General features: G+C 33.0%; 1 protein-coding gene across 5 annotated transcripts in view; it reads left to right on the top strand.

The window, feature by feature from the left end:
* Positions 1 to 15011, top strand: part of LOC117170435 (venom carboxylesterase-6-like) — a 92699-nt gene that overhangs the window by 18567 nt on the left and 59121 nt on the right. The window contains exon 1 of one of the 5 annotated variants that reach the window (XM_033357173.1): positions 835 to 953. The exons of the other annotated variants lie outside the window; for them this stretch is intronic. The gene's annotated coding sequence lies outside the window, so the exon portion shown is untranslated. Of the gene's footprint in view, positions 1 to 834; positions 954 to 15011 lie in introns of those variants that run through there. 5 annotated transcript variants of the gene reach the window in all.

Below are 15011 nucleotides of genomic sequence, written 5' to 3'. Positions count from 1 at the left end.
TGTTCTAGCTGTGGTAGAGTAGGCGTTCCGCTTACATAGCCCCTTTTACGGAGTAGTTCAGCATGGTTTCGAAGACGTTGCTGCGAAAAGTGCGATAGCTCCTGGTGTTCCTCGCACCACAGAGCATGCAGCCGTGCCATGTAACCCCGTTCACGGGCCACACTCGCATCGTAGTAGTCTAGCAAGTCGTGATTCAGTCCCTCCGTCCACCCAAAGGTCACGAGATCCCGCCGATCCATCGCATTGAATCCATTTTCATTGGCTCCCCCAGCTCTAGATTGGTCGGCATTATTGGCCGACCCATTGTCGGGAGCCCTGCGCGTTCTGTTGTTTTGAACCGCACTTCCTACAACTATGTTTGGTGTTGTCATTGTTGTTCCCACGAGAAACTAGGGAAAGGGGTTCGTCCATCTTTGTCGAGCCCCGCAAGCAAGGATAAGGCTGCTTACTCTGAGAGGTCGCCTGGTATCCCAGAGTCACCGTTCTAGACACCTCACCCAGGTGCCATTCAGCTTTCGGCACGGTTTTCACACCTCCGCTTGGGGGTTAATTCCTTCGGGACCACCCCTGGACAATTGTCCGCGACTGCCTATTTATTTTTGTAACCATATTCAGCAGAAACCCTTGGTACAGGGACCCTCTATCCGCAACCCGAGGACGCGTTCGGTGGCTTTGTCATAGGCCCTTCGGTTTGATTCTAGAGGAATCAAAACCGAACCAAATGGTTATATAATGGTATATATAAATTGTAAGAACTATTTTTAAATCAACCTTTTAAATATTTCAGCTTTTTGCGCCTAAACAGAGTTCCGCTCTTTACACATAGTCACGCGTGTGTGGCCGATCGAGCATAACATTACTCTTGGCTTATTAGTTCAGGAGTTGTCAGGCTGCGTAGCTTTTCGTTTCAACAGTGCTCCAAAATTTTTGTGGCGCGAATGTGTGTTTGAAAAGTAAGTATTAATTATAAGTTTTTCGTATGTGTTCTTTAATATAACTGAAAGCTAATGGATAATTCGGATATTTCCTTCCGCCTTAATACGGACGGAAAAAAACGGTTGGAGGAATTTGTGCAAATGTTTGCAAACAACAAGGTTGCATAAAAATTAGGAGTTTTTAAAAGATAAACAGCACACTATTTCAATTCTTAAAGCTTTCTCTTGTTATGACGCCTGTTTTTTTATGAATTTGTATTGAATAATTGATCAAAATGTGCGGAAAACGATTACAGAAACAACGAGATATTCAATTTAAAAATGCAAACGATGAAAATATTCTTTTTTTTTAATAACATGATTTATTATGCTGAAGAATTTTTATGTTTAAATTTTGAAATTCCCAATGACAAATTAAATTAGAAGTCAGTTCTTATCAATCACGATATCCCGCTACTGTAGGAAATATAACATGTCGTCACTCGCCGAAATTGGGATATTTGATTCGCACAAACTGGTTCAGAGGAAAAATTCATTCGCCGAAATAGGTTTATTGGAACAACATGAAATATTCTTTATTGTTCAGTAAAAATTGGTTGTTTGTATCGATATGCAGACAAAGTATTGATGAAAAATGTTCAAACTGAGAGGTATTGGGAATTTTTATCGATTTATAAGATTTAAAATACTTTTACAAGTAAAGTACGTCAAACAAATCTTTACATTCGCCCAAATTGGGACATTTGCCTTACTCCACAATACAAGAAACAGAAAGTGTCATAGTATAATTCATATTCCTACAGACAATAACAATTTTTCTTACAAATTTAGTCTGTTATGTTATTTTAGGTACTTATTACTTCTACTCTTTTTATATAATTCAAATATATCTCTACTAATTTATCCTATCTAGGATTTTACTATAAAAATGCTAAGAATTCGTATTACCAATAGGAAAATGTCATATAAAAATAGCATAGATTACGACTATTGTATTAAAATATACGAATTATCACCTTGGTCCGTCAATTGTACGCTAATGTAGTAATTTTTTCAGTACAAAGTTTCTCAGTGTACAATTCAACAGACAACTGAGCTTCCGGATTGCACAACAACTACCTTAGCGCGTGAACTCAGACAGCATAGTAGGTCGCAATTCCTTTAATATTTATTGGATCGTATTGTTTTTTGCATAGAAATACTAATGAGTCGTTAGCGCTTTCAACTAACCTAAAAACGACTTATTGTTTATATTTTCGATTTTTTAACAACACTCGAACTTTTTATAACTTTGAGGTAAAAATCTCAACTATAAATTTCGAACAGCAATAACGATCGCGAATACTCTCAGTCGCTCTGCATTTTTTGATTCCACGCAGCGTCCGACCGAGCCTTTGTTTATTTATGTTCATCATTTCTATTAATACAAACTAATCAATCTGCACTTTGGATATTTTATAATTTAATATATAAGAACGTAACTAATTTTGTTTGTTTCGGTTTGTTTTTAAATTTATAACTGCGATTTTCACATACAAGTTATAAAAAGTTCGGGTGTTGTTGAAAAATATAAAATATAAAAAACAAATCATTTAATTAGGTTTATTGGAAGCGCTAAAGACTCATGAATATTTCTATGCAAAAATCAACCCGATCCATAATTATTAACGGAATGACGGCAGTTTTAAAATTATTTGTCCAATTAGCTCGGCCCGTAGCAACGCATTATTCCCTCTCTTGCCTACAAGGATGGCTGAGTCAACGCGCTAAGGTCGTTGTGCAATCCGGACTCTCAATTTTTTCCTAACATGATGTGCACTAGTAATATTTCTCAGATGATCAATAATAAGCCAAGCAATTGAGTGTGATACACAATTTCCTAGCCAATAAAGTGGTGCAACTATATATCTCGAAAGTTTCACTATCATTACGATTGAGAACCTGATTGACTTTTCATTGCCTGGACATGTTTTATATTTATCTTAAGTTTAAGATTTTTAAATTAAATCTAAAATTTTCTAATAAATCATTGTAAATATGATACATGTTTTATGATGTTTTTGACGTGGAATTAGTATTAAAGAAAAAATTTAATATAAAATCGTAAATTTTCGAAGAAGATTCAACATTTAAAAAAATCGAAGTTTGTGTTAGCTTTTCTTCATTGACTACATTTTGACTACATTGTTATTTAGAAAGCGAAGCACGTTATTTATTCTTTGGAAACTAAAGATTATAATTCGAGGTTTAACATATTAATAATAAAACAATAAAAAATTAAACGTTGTGCTTCATATTCTTTCTGTAAGTTTCAACGTTTTCAAGTTGCACAGATAAAAACAATTCATGGTAATAAAACTGACGTATTTACCAAATTATACAATAAAAAATTATTCCCTAAGAAATTTGAAGTTTGAGCAAAACTTACTTGTACAAGATAAAACAATTAAAGGTTCGAAGAAACTTTTTCTAAATTGTTATTAAAGAATGATTATTTCGAATGGGATTTTCGAGGAGAAAAAGCAATTTAGTAACAAAGATTTATGAGATCTATTTTAGATTTTAAATGAAAATAATAATTTTTTCAATAAGTTAGGAAGTTGCTAAAAGACTTGTTGTGAATTTGTTGAAATAGTAACTCAGATATTCCTAATTATCGACCTTTCAGTATTTTGTTCTTAAAAGAGTATTAGAGTGATGGAGATTCGATTAACTTCTCCCGTGTAGAAACCCAATCAGGGACCCGGCCAGATAGCCCCGGTTTAAGCCGAGCGATGGTCGGTGAATCCGGTCGGGATCCAGCTAAAAACGTCACGGTAAACTGGTTGGACCCCGGTTTTAATACCGGCCGGGATTCGGTCGGGCAATCCGATCACTAAGCGGTTAAAAAATGTTGCTTCAGGCGAGAAATTGGTAACTTGTTTTGTCTTTTAAGGCTCATCGTAAAGATTACGGTGAACTTTCAAAGTGAAATATAGTACACCAATTCTGGCAAGAAAATTGGAGTCGAATTTCAATCCCTGATTATAGAATCTTGTGGCAATTTGGAAACCACGTGATGATTTAAGGTAAGGAAGGAAGAAAGAAAAAAATGTCTACACAACAGTATAAATAATATTGTCTGAAAATAGTGAAGTTTATAACAATTTTAACATTTCTGTTGTTGCACATAGCAGAACAATTTTTTTTAATATTTGAAAAATATAATTTTTTATGAAAAATTATCTCGTGACCAATGGATGATGTTACGTATAAATTGGCGTGCTTTAATTGTTTAAATAATTTCTTCAAATTTGTGGGATTACAAAAAACTAATTAAGGTGACAGATGCAAAAAATCGAGAAACGCTCGAGACCGCGTAGAAGTATTGTCCACCCGGGAAAATCTATCAATAAAATAAAAGTGACTGAAACGTAATCAATATATGAGCGATGACTATAAACAACGCACTTCGTTAAAAAAGCAAATATGTTTGTTTTTATTCAATAACAAATTTATTCCTAATAAAAACCACGTTTTGCCAACTATAACCAGTGGGACGGTCATCGAAAAAAAGTTAGTTGAAATAGCTTGTCGCGTGGAACTTGTTCACTAGACTTTGAGAAAGTTTTTCTGATAATTTGAAGAAAATCGGTAGAAAATTGTGGAAATAGCAGCGAGTTGAAGTCAACACACGCTGCCGCTGAATTGATCCGCTTATGGGCCTTTTCTACAGCTATAAAGCAGCAGCGGCAAAGAACAACAACATGTTCCAGCGGCAGAGTGTTTTGACTTTAACTCGCTGCCATTTCTACAATTTTTTACCAATTTTCTTCAAATTTTCAGAAAATCTTTCTTAATATCTAGTGAACAATCTTCTCGCGACAAGTTATTTCATCTAACATTTTTTCGATGACTGTTCCACTGGTCGAAGTTGGTGAAACGCTAGTTTTGTTCGGAATCAATTTGCTATTAAATAAAAACAGACATATTCGCTTTTTAAACAAAGTACGTTGTTTATAGTCATCGCTTATATATTGAGAATACACTGTACAAATTTTAAGCATTTTTATCAACAAAGGGCCGAATAATCGCGAATTGTGTGTGAAAAAATTTCAGCAGAAAAATTTGTCGGCCTGGTCAAGCTGAAGACGATAGTATATTTTGTTTCACGTTTAGACCACTTTTATTTTATCGATAGATTTTCCACGGTGGACAATACAGTGAAACTCTTCTATTGTGCCGATTTTGGGGATGACGGTGGGTGGGAAGAAACTCATTATAGCCCCTTCCGCTTTTGTTCGTTCACGCTTCAGTGCACGCCTAAGTGACAACCGCAGACTCCGCGGCCCCCGCGCAGCTCCTGTTACACCTACCTGTGGCGGGGCGTCAATTCTCGGAAGGGCTATAGAAGGGAGGGCTATTGAAGAGTTTCACTGTATTTTTACGCGGTTTCGAGCGTTTGTCGTGTTGTTGCATCAGTCACCTCAATTACACCGTTCGATTCAACGAAAAAAATAAAATCCATTTAATGGAATTTTTTTAGACAATTTCACGTGTAATATAAATAAATAATTACAAAGTAGTACTACACATAAAATTTCGATTTAAATATTAAATTATTATAATTTTATTTTTTAAATTAAATAATCTCATTCTCGATTAAAGAAATTAATAACAAATGAACAAAAAATCAAACTTGTTATCTTTTGAACTCTTTTCATATGATGCACTGTTTTTAAGGTGCATCGTTATAAATAATTTATTATGATGAAATATATGTATTTTCCAAATTAAACCAATAAATTACTGGTAAACATAATTTTAAACTTAGGTAAATACTTACTTGTGTATACACTCTTAAAAGATAAAAGAGTTATTGAGATAGATTCTTAAATATTTTAATCAATTTTTATGAAAATAATGGTTGTTTTTAATGGAATTTCTGACAAGAAATGGCAATTTTAACAAACAATCTACAAGAAATATTTTAGATTTTATATTCAAAAAATGAATTTTGTTAAATAAATAAGGAGAATGTTTAAAGAATTCTTGTATATTCTTTTGAAAAGAAAAATAACTCAGACATTCGTAATATTTAAGGCACCTCTCAGTGCTTTGGGAAGCATTTGTCGTCACTCGATTAACTTCTAAATAACTTTTTATTTATTTATTAAAATTATATGTGGAGATGGCTTCTTTGTAAATGTTCTTGGGATTTAAAAAACACATTTTATTATGAGAAAAATCCTTATATTTTATTAAAATATTTTTATAAATATTTTGTGTTCAGAAATACGAACTTGAAAATAAAATCGGCCTATATCCAGTTTTTTGCAATGTAATAATAGCCTTCTGTTCATTTAGTTCGAATAGAAGTAAGTTTCTTATAAGTAATATCGCAAAAACTTAGAGCCATGTAAGACTAGTTACTTCAAATTTATATATTTTGTATGCCATCAGAAACTAAGCGACGCGTGTTTCTTTTTATCTGCGAAAAACATTTCTAAAAGGTGAAAGCAATCCTCGAAACAACCCTTAAAATTCATCCCCAAAAATTAGTTTTGTCAATTTTAACGTAAACGAACCAATTATTTTCATTCAAATCAATTACATTTCATTGCTCTTTGAATTTGGAGTATGCGCAGGGTATTGTGATAATTAGGGGATGCTAACACTATGTTTAACGGTGCAAAAACTAATTTTTTTCTTAAAATTTTTCGTTATGAAAATTGACAGTTTTATGAAATCTGCGAAAAACTACACTGATATAAAGTTAAGAGGCAATTTATGTTGACGTATTTAAGCATTTTTGTGAATAAAAATGTTTTGTGGGTAAACGATCCCTGTATTCTATTTATTAAATTATTTACAAAAAACAAAACAATTTCTTATTATTTTTGGAATGCGATGGTTAGAAACTTTGGGTTCGCACTTAAATATTCTGATCGAAGTTGAAGAAACTTAAATTCACCTCATACTTATAAGGGGGTAACTACCCTTACGTAAGTTCCACTTTAAAATTTCCATTTAATGCTCTTTATTATTTGTAATAAATACTTAAATTGATTTGCAAAATAAATTTATGTTGCGCATTATTCTCATCTACCACTAAGTAGGTCAAGGGGGCGAAAAGAACCCCTAAATGTCACTTCCAAAAAGAATTTTTCAATTTTTAGCTATAAACCGACACATAATTGGAACCAAACAACTGCTAATTAATTATTCGTCACTCGTTAATGTTCTCAATTTCGCAAGATGCTTAACTGTTTGCATTTCTTTAAAAACAAACTGCGACTATGAAGCATATCGTTATCGAAAATATTATCTCTACGTCACAAAACAATGTTATTGTATGGTTTATAATAGACGATGTATTTATCAAATGTTTTCGCTCAATTCCTTATCTCTGCATAATGTACTATTCAAAACATATTTGCGAAACGACATTGTGTTTATCAGTAGTCATAAGTTATATTTATAGATCATTTAAATTTATTTAAATCATTTAAAGGTCCGAGTTTGCTACATTTTATAGATACATCGTCTATTATAAACCACACACTGCACTGACAAAGCAATATTATAATTTTAAGAATTTCCCACTAAGTTCAAGAATGTTTGCAACTTAAATAGGCGACAAGAATATATTCCTAATGTAAGATGGAGGCCTTTTTACCTTAAGAATATATATTCTTTTTGAATTATTCTTGTCTATATGATAATAAGGTATAGTTAATCTTAAACTTTAGACGTTATGTCCCGGGGTGACTGCGCGAAATAAATACGTAATAAATATATGTAAATAGTGCTTTGCGAAATCCTTAATTGAAAAGCAAATAAATATTGTGAGCATCAAAGCCAGAAGTATACAGTTAAATTGAGTAAGTAAAAAATGTACACGTTACAAACTATTGTTCCAATTCAAAATGATAATGTTCTAATCACATTTTGACACATCTTGATGAAAGATATTAAATTATTTGTATGTTGTACATATCACATTTCTGTAAAGCGAATCAATCAATGACCCCAATTACAACAACAAAAACGAACTGATCTGAAAGCACGTATCACGAAACATTAAAAGAACTTATTAAACAGAGCAAGGCGCATTTTCCTTTGCGCTTTTTTTCTTCTCCAATAATATTCTCATTTTAAGAATACTTTTTCCCTTTAGTTAGAATGTGCCTGTAAAAATATGACGCTCTGAATATTAGAATATCGTTTTTTTGGTGTGACATTGTTTTCAAATATAGAAATAAGCTCTTCGATATTGAGCTTTTTTAAAGTCGAAGTTTGTTATGAAGAAATAAAGGAAATGAAGCATCTTGCGGAATTGATATCATTACCAGATGACACATAATTAACTATAGAAGTCGACACGGGGGGCCGTTGGACCTCAGCGCTTTTTTATTTGAGTGTCCCTTTAAGGGGCCAATGTAAATTCGTTTCAGGTATCTGAGGACAGGTCACCTAGATTGCCCTTGTCAGTTATTCCACCGGTACGAAATAAGGTAGAAGCGAAAAGTGAGTGAAGGTCATTGAACCCCAGTGTGAACTCAATGTACGTTTTTCGTATGCTATGTGAAATTTTCGTTTTAATGATTTTTTGTTTCCTTCTGTACAAAATTATGTGTAAAAATCAAATTTTCAATGAATTTTTACTTTAAAAATAAAATGTTATACATTATATTATATTATTATATTATATTAAAAAAACATTTCTGTGTGGAAATGTTGTCATAGGCTTATACTGTCCAACATGTCGAAAGCGTTTTTGGTTAAAGTTGAATTTTTATTTGCTCATTTTGCACCGGGCTGTCCCAGTATATATCATCAGTCACAGACGCATTTTTATAATGCAATCAAGTGATCTTATGAGAGCAGTCTGCCCAGACATATTGGACAAAGCCTAGTTTTTACCCCATCATTGACGGACTGGGTTGCAGTCAAGTACACGACTAGGGGACCTACAACTTAAGGTGGGTTCCGAACCACCAGAACCTCGGTAAAGGTACATTGAAACATTTCCAGAGGTACCGACTCAGGGATCAAACCCCGGACCTCTGAGGTGAAACCAACTGAGCCACCGAGGCTTATTATTATTATTATTATTATTATTATTATTATTATTATTATTATTATATCTATATCTATATGAATATTGCACAATTAATGTACAGCTTCTCGGATTTCTCGGGCGTTGCTCCTTCAGTATGTATATTAAGTCTAAATCCGATAAATATGTATTAAAAATCATAATGCTTAATGATTCAAAAACTTTTCATGTGACGAATGTAAGCCCATACATTGGAATCAGTGAATTTAGTGCGAACAATGCTGAACGAATACTCACGGATGATCGTAGAAACTGTACGGAAGAATAAACTCGAAATTCCGGAATTTTTCGAAGAAGGTGCAGAAGTTGGATTGTCGCGTTTTGGATATGACCCGGGCATGACACGGGTTTCCTACACCCCGGAGAAAAATAAGATAGTTCTTCTCTAATCATATTGCATTGTAGATGGGTTCATCAAAAGAAAAAGAGGATAATCGGAAATAATAATGTTGTATAATTCAACTAAAGGCGGTACTGATTCATTCCACCGACAAAGGTTACACTGCGGAAATCGTTTAAATTGCAACAATTATTTTATATGTTTAGAACACATAAAATAAAAATAACTTTTTTGTACCTTTGAATTTTCTCATTTTTCTTCCCTCCGATTAATTCAACTTTTTAAAAGGAATTAAATTAGGCCATCTTTTACTGTTTCTCCAACATTTCATATATAAAACCCTAGAAGACACTTTTAAAAAATAGAAGCAAACAAAAAATTACAAATTAAACTTTATTTCCGCATTTTAACGCTTCTTTCTTCGGACTCATGTTTTGTCCGACCCCCCTTGAAGCACATGAAGCAGGCGTAGTGTGGCTGCTTCGAGTTTAGCGATGTTTGCACATGCGCTCTCTGCCGCCGAGACGAAATGTAACTTTACGCCCGCTACATGAAACTTTACACCCGATGGAGAGAATTATATTTATCTTTAAGCAAATTGCATTGCTGGACCCCAAAGTATCTCTTCTGATAAGTACGCTATTTCTTCCTTTCACTTATAATTTTAAATTGTCAAGAACATCAAACATCCTTTAACTGCTTCACATGCTTGTTTTCAAGGCCGAAAATACACTCTTAAAAGTTAACTTTTTACGCACTTGATACACAATGTACTATTGCATTTTTATTAACTACAGAGTTATTTAAACGATGGTGTTGTTTTATACTAAAGTTTTAGTTCATATGAAATGTTACGAACTGAATTAATTTAGTTATTTTTTCATTTACGCTACAGCAGAACTAAAGTCTGCGACAACTTATTCCAATTTTAATCTTATGATTGCAAGTCACATATCGTTGGAATCACAAAAAACGTAGCTTCTTAATGTAATAGTTTTTAACCACTGATTGGAAAATTTTTTAAATGTTATGTGTCGTATTTTATTCATCATCAAGACAAAGCCCCCGCACCCGCTGGAAAGGTTTGACACAGCGCTTGGGCTCAGTCAGCGACATGAGAGCGAGTCGAGTGGAGGGGGTAAGTCGAAGAGGTAGATGGCCATCAAATGAAAATCGCCTGAAATTTATAACTGAGCAGATGCTCGTCCACTGCTGGGATTCTAATAGGCCTTTAGTTTAAACGATTGTATATTTTCCATTTTGTCGCCTCTTAATGACTTTATCCTGCGATGCACCTGTAACCTTCCTTAATTGATTGAGAGACTATCATTTGATCAGCATCTACCTGTTCAAGCAGCTAACAATAAATTCCGCCCCAGCTACCTGCGTACGGTTTTTCCATTACGCGGCTTCCCCTCACTCAGCTGCATTGCTGACGCCGAATCTGGTCAACGAAGTCCTTTGCGAGGTCCTTTGTACCTAATGAGGACTAAAATGCGGAATATAACATTTTTTAAATTTAACACATGGTAATTTATTAATATAATATTAGGAATCTGCGGATCATAACGATTCAAACGATACGTTATTTGATTTAAAAAGATGAAAATGAAAAAATATATGTTAAAGTTTATGGTAAATTTTATAAAAAATATTTTCAGCTTATTTTACTGAAATCCACCTCAGTATCTTTTAATTTATTGGTGCAATGTTTTACTTAACTTGGGAAATTCCGGAGGCTAAAATTGGGTAATATGTTAAAACTTATTAACTAACATAGTAATTGAAATTTTAACCACGTAAGATTTTTCAATCGATGAAGAAAAAAAATCTCAGCCAAAAGGTTAAATTGAAGAATTAATCAAAAAAAATTTTAATTATATCATTTTAAGCAATTTGAACCTAGAAACAGTAACTTATACATCAAAATTGGTTATAAAATATTTTAAAATACTCTCTTAAGAATTTGTTACAGAAAATCATTAAAGAATTTTGAAAAAAAAATTTTATTCTTTTGAAACCTTTTTCAATTCTTCGAAAGCGTCTCAAAGTTGTGTTCAAAATCTTCAAAAATCGATGTACGTCTTTTATAAATGTTTTTAAATCTTCTCAAGTTTTAAATTCTTTTGCGATCTTTTCAAAACTTCTAAATACAGTGAAACTCTTTGATGCCGCGGATTTTGGGGCTGACCTTGAGTGTGTATTAACTCATTGTAGCCCGCTTCGCTTTGTTTGTTCACGCTTGACAGCTCGCCTGAGTGTCAAACGCAGATCCCGCGGCCCTTCACGCAGTTCCTGTTATACACCTACAGGGAGAGAATGAAACGGATGTGGTCACCGCGACTCACGGTGCTGATGCGCGCGACGGGAAATGAGTATTTCGAAATGCTCGAGAATATGTAAAAGTGACGTGTTCACGGAGACCACGCGAGTGCTACACGGTTGTCATGCGTGTAAGTCACAAAGTTTGAACTTTCACGACAGCCACCACAGCGATCACAGTGCTTCGAATTATTTTCACGCGCATCAGCACTGTTATGTCGCAGCAATGTGAACCGTTTTGTCCACAGTCCTGTCAGCCGTTTGGCTGTGAACTGTGAATCGCCGCGTTTAATTATGTTTTGAAATTTGATTGAGTATAAAGGTCGATTTGAAAACAAGAAATAATTTTTTAAATATTGAAGTCAGAAATTTGATCATTTAAACCCTCGTGTGCAAAAGGTGCTAAGGGGTATTTTGGCAACTTTGCAGATGAGTTAAACGATATTCTCTAAAATCGAAATCATTATTTAAGGATAAAAACAAAGTATACTCCCGAGCTGAAAAAATTATTGAACTGAGGGAAAAAAAGTTTAGTCAGAAAAAGTTAGCCAGTTTAGAGGAAATTGATGTGGAAGTTAACAATCTAAAACTGAAACTAACCTAAAATTGGAGCAAGCTCGGCTGAGAGTTCAGATGAAAAATTCAATTTTTAGCTTGAAAATAAATAAATAAATAAATGCTCCTGAAATATGGAGTTTGCGAATATAAATAAAAAAAGTTTAATCCAAAAACAGTTCTAAGAAAATCGACCGAAAATGCTGACTCTTAATTTTCACAGGTTTTAAAAATCAATTTGTTTTAAAAATCAATCAATTAAAAGTAGAATTATTATAGTTTACGAAAATAAAAACATGCTTTCGAGATCTGATGATGCTAAATGAGAATTAAACATTTTTTCTCTAAAAAACTTATTCAGTTTGGAGGAAATGAAATTTTTTGTGATGGTGTCACGGTGTGAAATATAGTTTTTTTGCTTTTTTACTCTCGAAAGTGAGTAAATGTGATTATTTATATATTTTTCACACTATTTGGAATAGATTTTATTGTCGAATAAAAGCCAAAATAGTCATATCACAAAAAATTCGTATTTAAAAAAAAAAATTTCCAGATTTTAAGTTTTAGGTTAGGATGGCACAGGTATACTTGTATTTTGCTTAAAATAATTAATTTTTTATGTATTTATCGAGAAACGCTAAAGAAGAAATGAATCACTTGTAAAATGTCACAAACATGTAAAGAACACACTATATGGAAGTTCAGTACGGCATGCTCCTTGACACCCTGCTGCATACCTAATTTTTATTACTATACTAAAAAACGCGAATTGGAACAAATGCTTTTACCGCGATATGTGATTAGTTTTTAAATAATTTGTGGGTCTATAAACCTATTTTCGCCAAAATTCTCTTTGGCGCCTTTTGGACTACCACCATTTAAATATTTTCCAACTTGAAAAAATGAAAATAAAATTCATTAATGACCACTTACATCGCTTAAATATTATTGATATATTATTTTTTATTGAAACTATGATTATGAGTGGATCACTTACCATAAATAGATGACAAGACACAAAACGACGTCAAACGGTTTACGTTTTTACAATCAGCTGCTGCAAAAACCCTAAACGGTTGCCAGAACAGTAACAAAACGATTCACACCGCTGCAAAGTCCGAAATGTGACTCACGCGCATGACAACCGTGTAGCACTCGCGTGGTCTCCGTGAACACGTCACTTTTACATATTCTCGAGTATTGTTAAGCACTTTTTTCCCGTCACGCGCATCAGCACCGTGAGTCGCGGTGACCACAGCCGTTTTGTTCTCTCCGTGTACGGCGCGGCTTCAATTCCCTGAATGGCTATAGAAGGGAGGGCTATTAAAGTGTTTCACTGTATATCTTAAACTTACTCGATTTTTTTTTCAAATCAATAATTGACTAAGTATTTTTTCAGTTCTTAATGCAAATTGCGTTAGGCAAAAAATTCATATCTCTGGTTAAAAATTCCTTAATTTTATATTTTTTGATGAAAATCCATGTACTTTGTCGAAAATTAATCTTTTGGGTAGAAACTTAATCTTTTTGGTTTGAAAGTTTAACATTTTGTGTGAATCTAAAGCTGGTGTTATCAAACATATTATTTTTAGAAGGAAGAATAATTATTTTCAAAATTTGCCGAATTCAGTGTAAAATTTTTTTATCAAAATTTAAGCAAATGCAATGTTCTCTTTTTGTCCCTATTCAAAATTTCTGAAGTTAGATTTAAAAAACTATACTTTTGAGATTGACTTTATGAAAATCCTATATATTCTGCTCTTTACATTTTAAAATAGTATTTTTTATTCACTTTCATAAACAAGTTGGCTAAGCAGTCAAAAAAATGTCTGATTGTTAATGAATTTCCAAATTAAACTAGGAATGACACTATCAATACTTTTGGACTGAAAGTACAAAATTATTTCAGGATAATTTTGAAAAATGCGTTTGTTTAAAAAATAATCAATATAATGATGTTATTTCGTAAGTTTTCAAATCTGACCAAATTTGAGCTTCCATAATTTCCCAAGTTAAGGAAAATATTAAACCAATAAATCAAAACTATTACAGTGGAATTCAGTCAAATATACCAAAAAAAATCCATATACTTGAACATATATTCTTTAATTTTTAACTTTTTAAGTCAAGTGACATATCGTTGGAATTTTTATATTTCAAGAATTCCGAATATTATATTTATAAATTATCATTTGCTAACTTTAAAAATGATCATATTTCTTACTTTAGTCCACATTAGGTACAAAGGACTCGCGCTGACCAGGATCCGCGGCAGTAGTTAAGCTGAGAGAATGCAAGCCGCATAGTTTAGACCGAATGAAGGTAGAGTAGATGAAAATTCAATTCCTTTATTGGCGGACTATTACATTTCTGGGCAGTATCCATTTCATCGCGGTGTACATGCTCGTCTTACCATCTCCATTTGACCTCTCACGTCTCTGACTTAAGGTGAAACGGTAACTTCCTCCAAATAGTTTCAGCAAAACCACTCGCAAATAATGCATTAATTCAAATTTTGGTTTTTGCACTGTTAAAAGTATATCGAAATCTATTGCGGGCTTCTCTTCAAAATTAATTTTTTTCATTTTTTTATTAACTTTCATTTTTTTTATTAAAATTTTTTATTAACAAAATCTGAGATTATCGAATTCCGAACATTTTGGATGTTAAAAATGGGAGAAGCCCGCCATGCGGAAAGTACTAATAAACGTAATATCAATAAAAAAAGATTAAATTATTCATTTATTTAAACAAGGTT

The sequence above is a fragment of the Belonocnema kinseyi genome, chromosome 1, assembly GCF_010883055.1.
Source record: "Belonocnema kinseyi isolate 2016_QV_RU_SX_M_011 chromosome 1, B_treatae_v1, whole genome shotgun sequence".
Taxonomy (NCBI): domain Eukaryota; kingdom Metazoa; phylum Arthropoda; class Insecta; order Hymenoptera; family Cynipidae; genus Belonocnema; species Belonocnema kinseyi.
Note: the sequence above shows the minus strand (reverse complement) of the source record. Positions and strands in the feature narration are given on the sequence as shown.